Here is a 4,696-nt window from a genome sequence, read left to right as displayed (position 1 = left end):
CAGCAGTGTCCGTGACTTCCGCATCAACAATCTTTTACTGGTTTTAAGTGTCTTTCAAACAATCCAAGTTATTTGTTTATCCTTCTATTTCCTGTCTGAGCATTTTAGGAAGAAATCAGTTTTCTAAACTAATTTATATGCACTAAATACTAACACTGTTTCAGTAATCCAAGTATTACACACAGTTACAACGGCCTGTCACTATCCTCACCAAAAGAATTTGCCTGTTCATAGTTCACATCGCAGTGGCACTAAGGGGGCAGGACACCATGTGAGCCCCATTTCCCAGCCATTCCCTTCAGTCCAAAGACAGTTTAAGCATGTTCCATCACAATGTTGTCATCAACAAGAATCTTCCTTTCTCTTTTTCTCCCACAGCCAATTAAAAAGCATTATTTTTGACCCAAGTTTAACATACTCTAGAACAGTGTGGTTACCCAATGTCCAAGAATATGAACTCCCCCAAACCACAGTGTGCCTTCTTTCTAACCCACATCCAGAACACGTGCACTCAGAGTCACGAGGCTGACGCCCTCCAAAACATGTCCTAATCTTCTTGTCCAATAACAAAACACCACAGAAGAAGGTTTGCCAAAATAAAAATGGGAATATTTATTATCTTTTCTACTAAAGCAATGCAGATCTTTTGAGATTATACATTGGTCTTTGCAAATGTTTCTACAACTAAATTCATACCTTTCAATTTTGTAAAAAAATTAGACACATACTTCATAAAAAAAAAAAGACACAGGGTATGTCACTGAACAATTGGATAATATTGTAATTGTTAGTAGGGATGAGCAAAGAAAGCTCATGCTTATACTTATACTCTGGCATTTGCATCATTACCATATATTCAAGTGGGACAAAACGTGTACATTTTCCTTGCATATTTCTAGGTCCACTTCCCAAGCTTTTAGAAATCAGATAAACTGTTAAATATTGGATTTGACCAAGAGAACCTAAACATTATTTAGCAGTACTACATGCACAAGATGCAAGGGAAGGAAGAAAATGAGACCCGTGCATACAGTACAAGACAAACTGTTACAATTGTCAAACGTGCGCTGGACAAGACTTAAAATTTTGTTTCTGAAAAGTTTTATTTGTTGTCAAGAAAACAGTTTCAGAAGCACATAATTGTATGTATTTTGCAAAGTCATCTTCTTCACTTGGCCTCCTGAACTTTCTTGGCATTCTGTTTTTCTTTCGCCTAGAACACAAAGGGAGATGGTGTTAAGCTCTGATAAGACAAAGATCATTTTGGAGCTTTGAATGACTACTCATCACACTTTTGAACAGTCAACAAAAAATGCTGCCGAAAGAGGTATTTTAAATATAAATTTAGACCCTTTAGAAGTATCCTACTACTATTTTACTAGGTTTATATATAAAGCCTTTTAAGATTACATATTGGGTTAACTATATCATATGAAGGAAACCATAAAATTAGGTAACTTCCAGAGGTGAAAAAAAGCACTATTTTAAAACACAACCTTCATTTTTCATACCTTGATATTCATTTCATTTAACACAGAAATTACTCTTCCTAATGAAAACAGTTGATGTCATAAGACAACACTGCATTCGGATACAGTGATTATCACAAATTAAACTCTGAGGCAACCAAGAACTTGGTTTTTTAGATCTTTCAAGGGAGAAGAATGGAAAAAAAAACCCCCTACAAGTTCCTATAAAGATACTTGCAAACAGATTCTCATCTAACTTGTATCAACTGATAGATAGTTCAGACTGACAAGGAATTTTCTTCCTTATGAACTTAGCAAAAAAAGTTAAGGCAGGAAGAGGGAACAACCCTGATGCAATATTAGCCATCTTCCTGTAAAAACATTTGTTCATTTTGAATCGGGCTCCTGCTTGTTACCACTTCTTATTGAACAGAATTGGATCTAATTCAGTGATCTAGAGTGAAGATCTGTTACCACCAGCCACTCGGGTCCACTGGAAATTTACTTGTAAAAAGAAGCATGATGGTATTACAGATAACTCCTATTAACGTGGAACTGGATTAAAACTCCACAAGTTACCCAAAGAAGGAAACGACTAAAAAACGAATCCAGAAGTTACTGTCTTAGAAACTACTGGCCAGGAAACATGCTTTCCTAAGTAAATTCAGCTAAAGAATGGCTCTTTAAATAATATTTATCTATTCTTTTCATTATAACAATAGTGAAATCCTTGTCACTGTGAACTCAAAATTATGGATACTGTCTATTGCACAGGAGCAGATACACAAGCCAACACTGATCTTACTACAACTCAAGTACTTGACAAGCCAGACAGTTTAGTAAACCTTGCCAAAGTGACAGACACATTTTTGACAAACAAGCTTGAATAGTAAATGTTAATAATCAGACACCTTAAGAAGGGCAAAACAATGAGCCAGTAAATCAGTGTAAGAACAGGGAAATAGGGAGAACAAATTTCAATAGGGAGAACAAATTTCAATTACCAGAACCTCTGTAACAATGAGCCAGTAAATCAGTGTAAGAACAGGCAAATAGGGAGAACAAATTTCATTAGGGAGAACAAATTTGAATTACCAGAACCTCTGTGTTGTTGCCATCTAGTGTTGAGAGCTAAATAAATCAACAAAAAGGAGTACTGACCATCCAGGATAGCAGAAGAGGTGTCTTGTACAGCCACGTGAATTCAAACAAAGTTCAGTTCAAAGAGGGATATCAAGTTAGTACGGGGAACTCTTCCACATACTAACTGGACCTTCACAACACAATTTTAATAGGACATAATTTCCTTGTGTAGAAAAGCCCAAATTGTGTCCCTTCTATTGCAGAATCCTGTGCCCTGTAATGTATATCCTCCTATACCACCACTAGAAAAATTTTTTTAGGTTATCAGAGAGGAGACAGAATTTGCCTTTGCATAATAGTGCCAAGTCAGTTCACCCCACAATGTCCAAGTTTCATTTGAATTGTGCCTCGTGAGAAGGGATGACCAGGTAAACTAGCAATGTCTGAATGTAGTGGTTTAAATAAATAAATCCATGCCATTTATGCCTCCAAGATAATTTGACCACATTTTTATTTTTAAATTACAATGTCATACACATTTCTTAAACATCAGCTAAGAAATACTCACTTTTTCTACTAATGGTATTAACTGTTGGTGCTCTGCTAGAGTCTTTAATAATTCCATAATGAAAGGCAGGTAGTTATGTTTTCTTCTAATATTTTCAATCTAAAAATAAATTAAAAGCATTAACAGAATTATTATATGGCTAAACAGCGATTTTTCCCATACCCATCATTGCATCTTCCCCCTCTGCCCCAAGAGCTGGAGTTCTTTTTTAAATTTGAGGCACCTAGAAATAAAGTTGAAGCAATCAAATTCTGAGAATGTGCTGAAAAAAAAAAGTCAGACAAATGTACTGCTTACAGCACAAATTGTCCTTACAGTCTGAAAACCCCTCAAAGATTAAGTAGGTTATATAGTTTAACCCATGTGGCAATACTGACAAGTACTGTTACCCAAAAGTATTCAGTCTTTTTGTCCTCTCAACTCAAATTGCAGTTCGACCTAGATATTTTTACAGTCCGTTATGTGGTTGTGGCCTCAGCCTAGGCTGAGGACTTAAACATTTCTGTAATGCAAAAGCACAGCTATTTTTGTTATGCTAATCACATCACAGCTTCGACAGTGGTTTAATCCTTGAGAAAGGCACGAAATGGTTTTTCAGCTGAGAGGAACGGCCACCCTACACCCCAAGCAGATACCCTAACATAAAAAAAATGTGGACTTCAAAATAGTTTCCACAATATTTCCACATATGATTAGGAACTTGAAGGTTTTTTATCCGCCAATTTCATTTGTTTGTTTAGTACTTGGTAAACCACGAGTTACGTGGTACTGCTTTAGAGACAGGTAACAGTAACACTTTACAACTGAACACACGTACTCTAGAAATATAGTTGAAATTCTCATTAGAATTATTAAATCTTGGTCTGTACCTTCTAGAAACTATTGAAAATATTTCATTCATGTCTTTATCCGTTCATATATCCAACTTTTGTTTTTAAATTTACTTTTAATCTAGACATTTTCTATGCCCTCCCAAATAAATTAAGAGATTAAGAAAAAAAACCTGGTTGCTTAGTTTCTTACTCCCCTCAAAATATTCCTTTAAAAGTATTAGGGGTTTATCAAAAAAGTTGCAAGTGATGATCTCGGAGAAACTTTTCTGTATCTTATTTTCATTAATACCACATGTCATTTCAGAAAATGATTTGCTTTCAGTGCACACACAAAGTACTTAATTAGGAAAAGGCAGAACATGCCAATTGCGTCTTCACTGCTCCCCACAGAGGACAAACAGGTAAACTACAACAATTAAACAATTCTAGCAGGCTAGGAGAGCTTCCTCACTAAAAGCTGTGCAAGTACCTTCATGTCAGATTAGTAGATGTATGTGTAAACACAGAGTGAATCTATACATAAAGTTCACAGCTTTCATCACCAACTGATGCATCAACATTCTCCACTCCTGACGAGAGCTGGAAAAGCTTATACGAGCGCTCTGCAGAAACAGGAGTTACAACTAACAAGGCAAAGTCTTTCAGTAAAAACAAATAAAAAGCCTTATTTAGAGGCCACTGTTACCTATAGTAGTGTAACTAGCTGTATCGGGTTGGCCTGGCTGGATTTTGGAGGCAGCAGG

General features: G+C 36.0%; 1 long non-coding RNA gene across 1 annotated transcript; it reads right to left on the bottom strand.

The window, feature by feature from the left end:
* Window positions 1-587: 587 nt before the first annotated feature.
* On the bottom strand, window positions 588-3,221 carry LOC104272242. The gene is made up of 2 exons (XR_717800.1): window positions 3,121-3,221; window positions 588-1,213 (listed from the first exon to the last, which is right to left on the bottom strand). It is a non-coding gene; the product is annotated as an uncharacterized LOC104272242 (long non-coding RNA).
* Window positions 3,222-4,696: the final 1,475 nt, after the last annotated feature.

Source organism: Apaloderma vittatum, unplaced genomic scaffold, assembly GCF_000703405.1.
Source record: "Apaloderma vittatum isolate BGI_N311 unplaced genomic scaffold, ASM70340v1 scaffold22023, whole genome shotgun sequence".
NCBI classification, from domain to species: Eukaryota; Metazoa; Chordata; class Aves; order Trogoniformes; family Trogonidae; genus Apaloderma; species Apaloderma vittatum.
Note: the sequence above shows the minus strand (reverse complement) of the source record. Positions and strands in the feature narration are given on the sequence as shown.